Source organism: Pinus tabuliformis, chromosome Q (assembly GCF_031772625.1).
Source record: "Pinus tabuliformis cultivar Carrire ecotype Pingquan chromosome Q, CPIR1, whole genome shotgun sequence".
NCBI classification, from domain to species: Eukaryota; Viridiplantae; Streptophyta; class Pinopsida; order Pinales; family Pinaceae; genus Pinus; species Pinus tabuliformis.
The window spans coordinates 4,758,412-4,773,386 of NC_142296.1; the positions used below are offsets into that span (position 1 = coordinate 4,758,412).

The 14,975-nt window shown below is 43.3% G+C and overlaps 1 protein-coding gene across 1 annotated transcript in view; it reads left to right on the top strand.

Moving 5' to 3' along the window:
* LOC149217992 (uncharacterized) overlaps positions 1-14,975 on the top strand; it is an 87,495-nt gene that overhangs the window by 19,764 nt on the left and 52,756 nt on the right. The gene's annotated exons all lie outside the window — the stretch shown is intronic.

Genomic DNA, 14,975 nt, shown 5'->3' on the forward strand with positions numbered 1-14,975 from the left:
GTCCTGCTCCTGCGACTGCTCACCCTGTCTGCTCTGTGCCAGCTGCTCGGATGAGTCAATAACTTGTATGGGCGCAGTTTCATCAATATGTGCATGTTGCGCCTCCTGTTGTTCCTGTTCCTACTGCGCTTCCTTCTCTCTTCTGCGCAACTCCTATTCTTCCTTGAGGTGTTGCTTCAACTCCTGCAACTCCTTTTTTGCTTCCTCTAGCTTGTGTTTCTCCCTCTGCCTTTGCCCGATCCTCCTGTTGCGTTGTTGCCTCTTAGCCCCATTTTCCAAAGCTTCTCTCAACACAAGTGGGTATGCTTTGAACTTGCGGCATTGCTCTGCCTCTGCGCTATCTCCAACCTTACTCTTGCCTTTGTCAAGCGCAGGCTTGTTGCCCTCTACTACTGCTGATGAGGCTGTTCTTTGAGATGCTGCTACCTTCTGCTTTGCTAACCACTCTACAGCTATGCTGACCGGTTCATTGAGCCTTGAGAAGTGATAGTAGTATCTCCATGGGTCTTCCTCGGGCCAATGACATGCCCCGTGGATCCATGGATGATGCACTCTTGCACACTGGTCCTTTACGATGCAGTGCCGGTCATACGGATTGAAATTTTTGGTGTCGAAGGTGAATTTCTTGAACTGCTCTATCTCGGCCTCAGCATGCTTGAGATTCTAGATCTCATACAATCCGTTCTGCAAAGGAACAACGGGCCAAGGTGCCTTCTTCTTCCTATGCAGTCTAGCTGACAACCCTATCGAGATGTTATATGACACTTATTGCGTGACCAACTTATCTACGGAAAACTTCGGTAAAACATGCAGAGCCTTCTCCGCATTGTACATCCGTATAAAGGTGCCAAGGGGTGAGGCATACCAATCTGCTATGTCAATCAGTGTCTCCATCACTGCCTGCGACATGCAAGGTGGATCCTGCTCAAAGATCATCCAATATACCAGGGTGGCGAAGTAGTTTGATAGCTGTATGATAACTCCACAGAAGCTGCATTCGGAGAACAACTTACAATAAGTGTGCACATAGGTTTCCGAAGGTGTCCATGCCCAACCCAAGACTGGGAACTGCTAACGGGCATAGATTGCATCAAGTATGTAAGCGAACATGAAAAGCTTTGCTTGTTGACCCTTGGGCGGATGGCGGACTTCTGTTACCTGTTCCTCCAACCTGAGAGCCAACATGTTGGACCAATTGAAAGGCCTTCATTCTCTCGCCAACTGATCCAACACAATCACCCAACTCTGCAGGAAGGTCTCTGTGCTCTCTTGGTCGTATAAGCGACATGCAACGATGACCAAGAGCTGATATGCCTTCCGCAGTATTCTTGTCTTGTAAACCTGGTTGGGTGTCGTCCTGAACTTAGACGACTCTTTTACCCAACTCTTCAAGATGTCCCTTTAGTTTGCACTGCTGTTGGGTCTGGTGAAGGGTGTATCCATTGTGATCACCAACTGCGGCAAGTGATGGATCTCCTGAAGTCCTTTGCCCCGAAGGTAGCAAGTTGTGTTCCACTGGCACTGCTCAACATCATTGTCTCTGGATCAGTATGTGAGACAATCCAGTGGATCATGTCTGCGCATGGAAACACAGGATACCTGCATGCAATCCAGTACAAGCTAGACTTGTGTATGTTGACATAGACCCTGCGGTCTTCTAGATTCTCCTCAAATGTGCTTGAAAAGGTGTCATTGATGTCTTGCCATTTCATCTTGATCTCCTTGTCTATGAACAACTTGGTGTCTTCATAGATGGGCAAGCTCATAGACACTTGCTCAACTGCATCTCCAGTTGCACTCTCAACGGTGTCCTTTGACCCTGCTCTCTTGGAAGCCATTGTACCTGTACTACTGAGAGACGGACGAACACCTGTGATACCTGGAGATAGAGCAACACTCATGGAAAACAATCTGTTAGTTGAAAACCAAAAGCAACTTGAGGATTGACATGCAACACACCTGGGTGACTGACTGGAAAGATTGCGCAATTTTCACCGAGAGGCTAGGAGACTGACTGCCAAAACTGCGTAGAACATAGCCTGGACTGTCAGTGGGCTAACTGACTGCTGAAACTGCACAAAGCACAGTCCAGCTTGGTCTGCCAAGGACTGAAACTATGCATTGGCTGCAACCCAGTCAAATGCATCTGCGCAATTCTGGGGGCCAATGGGTACTGCCTCTCAGAATTGCGCAGAGGAAGCCTGGAGGGCAGTGTTGGGCAAGTTTTGCACAATTTCTGGGAGGAAGGAAGAGCCTTCATTCTCAGAAATGCGCAGTGCAAGCCAGGTAAGGCAAGGTCCAGACCAAGGTAGCCCAGACTCGCCGACAGGCGAGTGCAAACAGTGAATGATCATGCATGCAAACAGTGAGTGCAAGATTCAGAAAACGGAAAAACAAGTGTGTGAAGCAAGTCGTCGCAACGACGACCGTCAGTGCAAAAACAGTGTCACGCATGTGACAACAGTGAGATGCAAATGAAAACTGAAACAGTGCTTCTACAATCTAATATGCATTAAAACGACAACAGACGTTCAATGAAACCAAGCAAACAACACTCACACAAACCGAAAGACAAAAAGTGACAGAAAAGCAGCAAAAGACATGAAAATCAGAATTACCTGGAAAAAGTTGAGTTGAGTATGTCGAATGCTCCTAGATGCGATGTGGGATGCCAGAGCTTCAAGATTGAAGTGAGGAATGTGCTTTGAAGCGTCGAATAAATAAGTTTGATAAGATCGAGGCTTATGACGTGCATGCCACAAATCTAGGAAAAAGCGACACTTGGTGGGAGGTTTCTAAAACGACTTTTGCATGTAACCTCCAGCTACTAAAAATGGATCCCTAAAATTTAGGGATTTTTTTTGCTTTTTGCTTTTTCGTGAAAAGCAACCCATGCATGCAAATCAAGATTGGTTAGTCCTGGAGGAAACCAATCAACTTGGGAGCACGTGCAATGGACTACAAGCCCTGGAGTGACTTTTGCGTAGTTTCTGGGCTGAGCTGATCTGGTTGCCCCTCAAACTCTACGTAATTTCTGGACTGAAGCCTTGGCTTTCAGCCAAAATTGCGCAAAATTTGAGAGCAAGCCTAGTGATGGGCTGCTCTGTGCAATTTATAGAGGGAAGGTTGCCTGGCTGCTCTGCGCAATTTATAGAGGGAAGGCTTCCTGGCTACTCTGCGCAGTTCTGGAGAGCAGCAGGCTGCTTAGATGGTTTGCGCAATTCTGGAGAGGAAGGCTGGGTCCCCTCCAGTTCTACGCAATTTTCCAAGTGAGCACAACAACCATAAAATGACCAAGTTCTGGGATGTCAGCTTGCGGGTGGAAGGCAACCAAGCTAGCAAACGCAAGCTGATAAGCCACTGAAACTCAACTGAAGCATATGTACTTGGACAGTGCAAGACATGGTGCTAAGGATGGTTGGTAGGGAGGCTCCAAAACGAAGCTAAGGCAAAATTTCGAGGGTGGTTGTAGCCGTTACAACACTTGGCGACACACTGGTAGAACTCTAGCTCTCTAAATGGACCTTGTTTCGTGAAAAGCAAGTCTAACTCCTCCGGAAGTATTGTTCGGTTCTCTGATCATCATGGTTTCCACACTAGCTTGATTGAAAGATGTAGCACCTGCCATTCTCTTGATCGGTCATCACACATTCTAAGCCAAGTCAACACAGTTGTTTTGATTGGGGATGAGGGGTATATTGGTGCACAAACAATATCGCTGTCGAAGTTTAAGTTTCATCTCTGGTGTTGCTCCGCTGCTAGCAGGCCTGGACAGTACCCCGGTGGAGTCACGCAGGAACACAAGCATCGCTCTACTGCCAGCGAGCCTGGTCAGTACCCCAGCAGAGTTACTTGCATCACCTCTCTGCGCAGGAAGCCTTTCTCTTCTTTCGCCTTACTCATTTTTTCAAAATTTTTCACATTTTTTTTTTCATTTTTTCATGAATTGTGCATAGCACTTATTTATTTTAGAGGCGTAAGAGGGATCCCGACTTATTTGGAGCAGAAGAGGTTGTTCTTTCAGAGAAGTATGTTATGTATACCTTTGACATACTTGTTAAGGTTTTCCCCCTCACCTTACTCTACTTGACTGAGCTGACAAGGATTAACCCAAAACAATTGACTAGAGTAGGTGGTACTAGTGAGCGTGCAAGCGTTGTGTTTTCATCAAGATTCACTTCGAACAGAACGTATTTTCCATGGGCGTATCATTGACTGAAGACAACAAGTTCTACATAAAGAGATACGACAACAGATAACCAAGTATTTTTAACTGCACAAGTCCTCTTGTACTTTACCTTGCCCATTTCAAGAGTTATACATGGTTTCATGCAAAACTAACCTACGGGCGTAAACAAACAACAAAGCAAAGAGCAAAAGTGAATGCGAAAGCAAAGCAAGTAGGTAAGAAAACAGACAAACAAAGCAAGAAAGCAAACATGCATGCAAGAAAACAAGACAAATGTCAAAAAGCAAATACTACTCCTACTCCTAAGCTAACGGTGCATGGGTTTGCTCATGTGAAGTGATATTTCCAATGCAACCACCGACACATTGGTTAACCCATGTTGGTGAAGGCATGGTTTGCGAACAACACGGTCGAGCGAACCAGCAAACATGAAAGATATAACAATGAAGACAAACACACTCCGAGTTTAAATGCGTCCATAGAAAAGAAAAAAGTGAAGGCACACGACAAGCACTCTATGGACTTACCGTGGTGCCGTGATACACTGCGTGCAGATGTTAAGCATATGCACTCTCTTAACCGTGACATGCAAGCAAACGTAAGAAAAAGAGATAACTTTCGTCGTGCAAGTGTGCTTGCTGTGTAAGATTCCTCCAATGCATGAGCAATAGGATCATGTGATTCGAGCGGAGGAAGCGAAATCTGTGTTGGATAGATTTTCAATGCATATAGATGAGTGATGAAGAGCCTTGGGTAGTTCAACAATTACCTAATCGGAAGTGAAACTAATGTTGATCAGTGATTGTCATTGATGTCAACCCAAACAACACCAGGGGATACCCTGATCTTGCATGGGCATTTTGACTTTACAACTTACTCTATTTTGAGTCAAGGATCTTCTAGATGGATTCTACTCGTCGAGATGTTTCCGTTGATATATGGCACGCCAAGTAATTCTTCATGGTTGGAGAGATATTCATGTTTGAAGTTAGTAACCCCAGTTAGTAGGCTAAAACCCTATGGGGTTGTGGCATGGCCCTCATAATTGGTTCTGGTCATTGAATAGTCAATAATTTAAAAAAAAAAAATGCTTCTAAAATCCCTCCAACGTTCACTTGTTGAGGACCCTCTCAACTCAAGACATTCATATAAATAATGACCCTCATATCCTCCTCTAGTAGGGATTTTGTGGCTTCAAACAGGTCATCATGGCATTTTCGCTATAAATTTTTTTCTGCGAAGCTTCAGAAGCTGAAATTAAAACCCATTTGAGCTAAAATCTTGATGAACGTCGTGACCGAATTTCAGATCTTCGTTCGCTATATTTTCGAAGATATGATCTGAGGAAGTTAGGGTTTTTGCAGGCTCCCGAATTCCATGTCAAACATGTGACGTTGGGAAAATCGTCATAACTTTCTCTCTGAGCATTGGATTCAAATTTCGTAAATAGTCACAGAAAGAGGACGGATTGTAGTTTGTTGAGTAGCATTTTCAGGGCCGAAGGTCGTAATAGTGACACGTGGCACTTCGTACAAGTTCGCTCTACTGAACTAGTCTATAATCAGGTCATTGTGGGAGATTGGGCATAACTCTTTCTTGAAGAATCTAATCTTGATCAAACCTATGGGGTTGGAAAGAGGACTCAAAGGGCTACCACAGGACGAAATTTCAGACCTTGGAGATCCGAAATTATATAGATACAACAGATTCAATATCGAGCTCCTAGAAGGCAAGAAAAAACATGCATTCAAGGATCACTGCAATAAGGACCAGACATCAATAGTCAAGGGTAAGTCTCCTACAACAAGGTATGTATGATTAGTGTTTACATTTGAAATATGAGTATCATCTTTGACATATGTTTTTGCAGGACAACATAAGTATATACAGGATCTCGGTTATATCTCTATGTCTCTATATGTCACAGTTAGTTTTGATACCACATTTCGGATGTCCTATTCTTGATACTACACATTTGATGCTACACCAAGTCTGCTAAATCTATATGATGTTGTAAGTTCATGTTACTTGTCTTTTCATAGTTGATAGAATGGTCTCTGTTGTTGTACTTAGAACTTGGTCCATCACTAGTCTAGGGTTTGTCATCAGTTTTCATTTTATATATCTTTAGGTCAGTTTTGGATATAATCTTGCATAGAGTCCAGGCCTATATCAAGAGTGGGAGTCTTTGTCTATTGCTGCAACAAGTCAACAACAAAAGTGACAAGCATACTTCAGGTATGCATTGTAATTTTAATTTGTATTTATTCATTATTATGCACTTACATGTGTTTCGTAGGCAGAGGTAAGTTGAAAGGTATTTTGTTTTGTTTTGGGATTGGTTTCACTGGGCAAATTTTGCATGCAGGTAGAAGAAGATTCAAGTACAACTTCAAGCAAGAATTCAAGAGCAGAAGTATCAAATCAAAGGAAGCATTGCAGCGGGACATCCTTTGAAGACATGACAACCATCTGTATATTGTGAAGAAGTGTCAAGGCCAAGAGTCATCATTGTAAAGTTGTAAAAGAGTCATTTGTAAAAGTGTCATCATTGGAAGAGTCATTATTGTAAAAGAGTCAATCTGCCTAGAGTCGAAAAGGCATTATTGGGAGGTATAAGAGTCTCTGTTGGGATGATGTCATGGTTGGGTTGCAGGTCATAGTGTGATTAGGTGTTCGGTCAAAATCATTGTAAATCATATTGTATCGTGGATCGTTGTCCTTGGTACGGGAATCCACACTCTTGTCTCATTTCAATCATTATAGGGTGGCAGGGAGGTGCTAGGCTGGTGCATGAAGTCGCCTATAGGTTGGAGCCTGTGAACACTTCAGGGTGGTAGGTTGGTCTAGGATGTTGGGGCATCCATTCAGTTGACTACTGAAGAAACCAGGGCATTGGGGCGTCCTTCCAGTGGGAGCTGGAGAAGAATGTTTTTCTAGAATTCTAGGAAGTTGTTGCTTTCATTTCAGTTGGGGCTGAAGATTAAAGAATTTATTAGAAAAGCGTTCGGTGGTTTTTGACCCAGAGGGGGTTTTCCACCTAAAATTCTTGTGTCTACTGTGTTCTTTTATTTACTATTATTATTGCATAAACATTAATAATAATTGAAGATTAACTAATGCTCTGAAAAGATTTAAAAGTGCTAATTGCTAAGGAATACTGATTCACCCCCCCTCTCAATATTTCCAACAACTAACCTCAGGGCAGTGAGGGCCTGACATAACCATCAGCTCAGGATGAAGTGCCTCGATAGCCTGCGTGGTTTCAAATTCATCGACAGATAGATCATCATAAATAGGTGGCTTTGAAAGATCAACATCGTGATCGAATACGGGAGTAAATAGATCATGACAGCTACGATCATAAAAATCAATGAGTTCATAGGCATCCTCATGATCTGATGAATCAAACAGAGGGGTAGATGAGAAGCAAGAATGTTCACCCTCTGCTTTTCCAGAAAAAGAAGATGAAAAATCAAGTGGATTTTCAATGAAGAATTTGTTTTCTCTGTTGTCGAACGATGTACTGACATCGGGTGTGTTCTGCGAATGATCGGAAATAGATGCATCCGTGGATGGATTTACACAAGGAAAATCAGAGATAACAGAATCACCAAATATGTCAGGAAAAAGCGGAGGAGGCGTGGATAGAAGGAGGTCATCCTTCACCGCGGGTTGATGTTCAGATCCCCAGTCATACTCATCGTAAATGACAGTGCAGGTTGGTTGTGTAACATCAACTTCGTCAATGGCTTGATCCTCGTTCACAACAAGTGTAGAGTCTGAAATGGAAGAACACAAGACAGTGCAATCCGTAGAATCAGCAAAACGCGAAGACGGAGGTTGAGGTAACAAGTGCATGTGACAACCCATGGGCTTCCCAACCAAATCTGCGCAGAAATTAAGAGTGGTGATGGTGGGAGGATGTGATAGTTGAACAGAAGTGTGTGCATGCTCTCCCACATCACTTTGCGGGGGTGGAGCTATTTGATGAGGGGAAGGCGGACAGTCACTTGTGACAGCGACTGTATGACTTGTGATTGCGCAGCTCTATCACAGAAGTATGCTGAGCGGGGTTTGATCTTTAACTTCATTTTGGGGCTGAGTGATTTGTTAAGGCAATATTCAAATTTGTCCATGAGATATTGGAATTTCATTTGACTTTTCAGAGCTTCAAACTGGAGTAAATGGAAGTGCTGCCAAAAATCCATAGGCAATTCATGCAGGGCCTTCTATGGTTTTAACATTTTCTTGTCAAGAGCTTCAAGATCAAAATGATGGAAAACAGATTCAATTAGATCACAAAAGTGCTTAAATGAGTGCACACAATTGTGAGGCAGGTTGCGGCACCATCGTTGTGGGGATTCGCGAAGTGTGGTTGCAAGCAGCATGTTGACCTCTACTTCATCAAACTCTTCCGCATCCTCCAAGAATGCAAGGAAGTCATGTAAGTGCTCAGGCCAGGCCACTTCGCCTTCACCATCATACGTGATTTCAGACAAGTGATCAAAAAACTCCTTCGTGATTTCAAAGGAATGTGCATTGGACAGACATCGCGGAGGGTGGACTACAATGATATCCATGATAGATGTGCGAAGATTCAAAACAGGATGTGAGGAATTAGGTTGTCATTTGGCCCTCCTTCTAGTGCCAGAGATATTGTCGGTGTTGGACCCGCCAACATGTCAGGGGATCTCCCTGTAAGAAGTCCCAACTAGACCTCAGACAGTTTGGAGTAGGAGTCACAGTAGTGGGTGGTACGGTATCACCTTGACTATGGTTGTGCGCAGAGGTAAGTAGGATGTCCTTGTTGGTAGCAAGGGTGTGACCTCGCAGCAAGTCAAGGAAGGTGTGTGAAAGGCTCTAACACATGTAAGGGGGGGAAGAGTGCGCCCCTTAGGAACCTGTGATAGCACGCAGCTTGAAAGGGAACACATGAGTAGAAAGACATCACGAGATGGAAAGTAGGATAGTCAACAATCCAAAGTGATGGGTTATACCAACAACACACTTCGATAATATTCATACAAACACATACGGAATAGTCCATACATACATGCGTAAATAACAACTACATATATCATTAGAGTAACCAGGATAGCCGAACTACAATAACAACATATGCATGAAACGTGTTGGCTCTGTTATATTAAAAGAGTGAAAGATCCAATCATACATACAACCGTGACTTCCACTAGCCCCGATAGCAGAACATTACAGTCACTGTCGCTTGCTCCTCCAAAGAGATGTACTAGCTCTGCATTGTGGAGAAGCCAAGGCTCGTTACAACACACTCCAAGCTTTCTGTAAGCTATAACTACTAGGAAGCATGGCTCCCAAAAGCCTGTACAATGAGTTATGAGGTTTTATAAATAGCAAAGGGTGGGATGACTCTTGACATTCCCCTTTTTGACTCTTCACCTACCCTCATGACTCTTCAACTACTACATGACTATTACATTCTACTATCAACACTTAGTCATTCACTTTTACAACATGTTTACATTACAATCTGCACATGTACCCATGTGAGACAAAATAGGCTTGAGAAAGCCATGCAAGACATCATTAAGACTTGGACGACTGTGGGAAGACTAACTCTTCGACATCCTCGTAATGATCGACGGTGGCGAACTGATGCCAAGCTTGGTAGTTTGTTATGGTGTTTGTGTACTCTGTGGTGACATCCTTCTGAAAGCGAACTCTTGCCTCCATTGCATCTGGGTACATTGATTTGGCACCTCTGTCCAACTCGTCAAATAACATGCGCATCATAGTCTTGAGTGCAGCCAGACCAACAACATACTGGTGCATAGTGTCTATGCTCATCTACAAGTCTTCGCTGGTGGCTACCTGCTTCAACTGATCAAAGTACATGTCCAACTCCAGTTGGACTTGGTTCGTTGACTTTGCCTTGGTGAGTGTGCCAATGGATGGGATCGAATGCTTGCGCACAGTGACATCCATGCTCCTGAACACCTGTGCATGTGAACTCTGCAAGCTGGTGATGAGCTGCGGGAGTTCCTCATAGTTCCGGATCTGACTCCAGATGCGTGCCTTCAACTCTACTGCTTTTGGCTATGAAAATTTCTGAATCTACACATTAAAAATCCTACTGCAATCATTGGTTTACCATCTCCTATTTGTTTTTACACTCAACAAGTTATTTAACTATTTAAATAGTGATGAAAACACTATTGCAGACTACACAATAGATCATGAACTGAAATAGAACGGGACAAATACACAAGGGACATCGTTAGTTTTGGACAAACGTCCCCAAAAAAACCCAATGCGAGAAAACCGACGCAACAACTTTGAGGGTTTTCTATCATTAAACAATAGTTCTGAATACAACTCTAGATGCCCTCTTAGCAATCCAGTTATAGAGATAAAAATATACTGGCAGAAACCTAAGTGAGATTACCTCACTTCTCTCGAAAAATCTATTTGTTCCGGCAACTGGACTGACTGTCCCCGGCTACATCTGCGGTGCCGCTTCATAGTAGCTGCGTGGAGCACATTGGGACACTACGTCAGCACTGCGCTGCCTCCTCTGCCTCCTACAGGTCTGACGTCAGCCTTCTTGACTGATCATGTTGCTCCCCGCCTAAATTCGGATTTCTACTGGAGGGTGGCTCTACCCCAGCGCTGGAAATGTGTGGACCTTTTCTGGCCCAACGTCAGTCTCCTTGGGTCTGCGTTGCCTCCTCTGGCGTCTCTCTGCCTCTCTCTGTTGTGTATTTGAGGTCCTGGAGAAAATCCTCCAACCTCAACTATCCCTGCCCCTCTGCTCCAACAGATCGCTTGTTCGAGTTTCTCAGCAAACTTCGCCCTAGAAAAATCAAACTGACTGATCTCTCAAGTGTATCTCCAATTGACCCTCAAGCCTCTTCTTATACTCTTCCTATTGATGAATCAACGACCAAGATTAAGTCCCTAATCAACGGCTAAGATTAAAACAGACTTGATCCTCGTCACTTAGAAGTTTCTCACCCATATTCTTATTAATACCCATTAATTTTTTTATTTTCCTAAGTTTAGACTTAGGAAGTCATTAAAAAATATTAATTATTTTAATAACTCCTCATCCGGGTGGAATTTCTCCAAACGATTTCTAGGTTCTGGAGATCTCATGTATTCTAGCCCCTCCACAAAATTTCGGAGCTAGAGCACATCCAATGCTACCCAAAATCAACACTCCCTCTTAGCAAGGAATGTGCTCTAGTAACAATTCTCAACAGAAGTAATACACTGATCCACTGCATTGGTCCTCTGTGTTGTTGATGCTTGGCCTGATGCCCTTCATCCACTGCGTTGTTGCTTCCTGTATTGCTACCCATGACTCTGCCACTGTTACTGAGACATCTGTACTACAACTCCCTCTCAAAAATGTTGTCTCATGCTGCCCATAGCACTGTCACTGCTAACTGTTGCACTGCAACTTAGTTTTTGAGAAGTAAGCAACTGAAAAACACCAAAAAAATGACTGTCAGTTAGTCTGGATGCCTCGTGATGCTGAAGCTACCTCTGCTGCTAATCTGTTTCCACTGTGTTGCCTCAGACTTTGGCACTCTAGCTCTACCACTGTCGCTCCATCACACCTCGCTCCAACCGACACCCGTCATTTTGCTACTATCATTAAGGGCTCCCGTAGCTGTATGTGATCCAAGAGTTTGGGCACCTCAAGGATCCTGCCCCACATGTAGTCCTCTCGACTACAACTCCATGTCGCCCCACCTCTCTCCAGAGGCACATGGGCACTCATGGCAAAATCGTCATCCTCGCCTTCCTTATCAGCTTTCGCTGGAGCAGCCTTCGAGTCAAAAGCCTCCTCCTTACCCTTCTTCCGAGGGCACTGAGTGGCGAAATGTCCAAGTTCCCCACACTTGAAGCATCTGACCTTATAAATATCATTCTTCTTTCTCTTCTGTTGTCCTTGTTGCCCCGATGAAGGGAGAGTTGCATCCTCCTCTTCCTTGACCCGGGCTCCTTTGTCACTACTCCCTGCCTTGGTCAACCTCCTAATCTCTTCTTGTCGAAGAGTTGCCCACATCTCCTCCCAACTGAGGAGAGTCGCTCTGCCCAACATACTTTGGACAAATGTCTCCCAGCCCTCGGTGACTGCTTTCAGGGCAGTCCTAACCATGAATTCAGGATTTGGTGTAGACCCCACGGAAGTCAACTGGTCGCGAATTCCTTGCAACCTGAGGAGGAAGGGATCGATCTCTTCTCTCTTCTGCATCTGGTATTGTCTCAGTTGATTTTCTAATGGCATCTTCCGTTGGACAGAAGTGCCCTGATACAAGGTGGTTAGCATTTCCCACATCTCCCTTGCTGTGTCCTTCTCAGCAATGTGTGGGACCACATGATCTTTGACCCCGTCTAAAATCATGCATTTAGCCTTCGCCTGAGCCTCCTCGTACTTTTGCAGCAGATCAACGTCGACCGGAACAACAACTACTTTCAAGGCATAGTCCTTGATGTGATGTTTGTCTAGGATTGCTAGGATCATGGCCTTCCAGATGACGAAATTGGATGCTCCATCCAATCTGCCCTGATCCCTCAGTCCACTGATCGCCATCTCTGCTCAAAAAATATAGGACTAGTTCTCTTCTCCCTCTCCTGCTGCTAATCCAACAAGACTCCTTCGGCCAAATGTTAAATCACTCCTCTCCAATCCTCCTTTGCTGCTGCAACCCGGATCTAGATTTCTTTGGCTAGAAATCTATCAAGGCAGTGACTCCCTTTACCTCGGCTCTGTCTCCACAGACATTGTTCTGCACCAACAACAACAACGTCCCACCAGCTCCTTAGATCGAATCTGCTATGCTCCCCCAGCCCCAGCAACTGAAGAATCTTAGCTCCTTAGGCTCTGCACAATCACTGTGTGAGCAAGATCAGCTCCTCCTGGCCACTGCGTCACTCCTTCCTGGTCTGGAAAGATGATGTGGCTCTGTGTGAGCTTGATTTGCCCCTCTCTGCTTCTGCGTTGGCCTAGACAGTTAACATAGTTACTGCGTGGGCTCCTCCCAACTACCGTGTCACCCTCATTGTTGGGTTGCCCAAATACCATCTTTTTACCAACCTTTCACTTCACTTTCACTTCACTTTTAAACCATATTTCTCTTTCCCATACCCTTACATTAAACTATTTTCATGATTACATCGGGTTTAGACCTATTATTTTCCAATGCATATGTTTTAGTGTTTTTGAGTGAATTTATGATTAAATTTTGGAAAAATAACATGTTTTCACTTATATATGGAAGTGGGATAAGTTTCATGATGTTTGTAGGTGTATTTGAAGACTTCAACAAAGTCATATTTGACCACCAAGCCTCAAATTCGAATTTCTTCTTCAACCCCTTGAAGATTTGATGAAGATTTGGGAGATTCCTTCAAGCATACTTTATGGAGAAGAATCATGGAACTTTTGATAAGATTTCTTATCAAAGATATTAGATATTTGTGAGAGGATTTTTAGAGATGTTACTTGCTAAGTGTTAGCACATGGTTGTAACCACATGAGACATTTGTGGATCTCAAATCTTTGTTAGTTATCTCAATTTTATGTATAAATAGGAGTGCCTCTTCCATTCCAAGAGGAGGACTCTTGGAGCATGTATCCAACTTATGATGGAATAGAATAAAACTTCATTTTACATAAATTTCCATTCTATAGATTTAGATGTAAATTTCTCTAACCATTTAGATTTTGGACTTGATCTTATTTTAGTGATTAAGTTTGGATAAAGAAGGACAAACCAGGCCTCCAAGTTGGAGACTCTTCTTTGTGGACTTGGACTGAAATCTCTTTTCATCTCCTCTTGTTTTCTCAAATCAATTGCTTTATTAAATCAGTTGTTATGCTTCATGGTGTGTTTGGTTTTCGTTGAAAAAGAAATAAAAGGAAGGACAACCAAGATCTCTAGATATAGAGCCTCTTCTGTGTTGATTCTGATTCAGTTAAAATCATTATTTGCTTATTTATGCATGTAGATCAAGTTTTTATGGATTTACGGAATAGTTTGTCACTTTGATCTCAGGAGAATTGAGCTCACTCCAAATGGATCAATGAAGCATATTATTTCATTACGACCAAGTTTGTTTAGCTTAGAGACAATTGCCTACTCCTTTATATATTTTGTTGGCATCATCACAAGCTTACGAGTATCCCTAGTTGATAATTTAATGAAAGCGATTTAAGAAATTGAATTGCCCAACACTCACTTGGCTCAGAATGCTGACGCAGGCACTGCGTGAGCCTCTGTGTCACCTCTTCTGCACTGCATCACTCTCCCTCTGCGTCTCTGGCTCTGGAACAATGCTGTCACTCGGGACAGCTGCCTCTTCTGCAACAAATTCTCTGGATCTCCTGGCTAGTGTCTTCAGTCTCTTATGATCTGCAATGCTCTGATACCATGTGAAAATTTATGAATCTACACATTAGAAATCCTATTGCAATCACTAGTTTACCATCTCCTACATGTTTTTACCTTCAACAAGTTATTTAATTATTTAAATAGCGATGAAAACACTATATTGCAGACTACACATACATACAGATCATGAACTAAAATAAAACAAGACAAATACACAAGGGACACTGTTATTGTTGGACAAACATCCCCAAAAAAACCCAATGTGGGAAAACCGGTGCAACAACTCTAAGGGTTTTTTATTATTAAGTAGTAGTTCTGAATACAACTCTGGATGCCCTCTCAGCGATCCAATTACAGAGATAAAAATATACTGGCAGAAAGTTAAGTGAGATTACCTCACT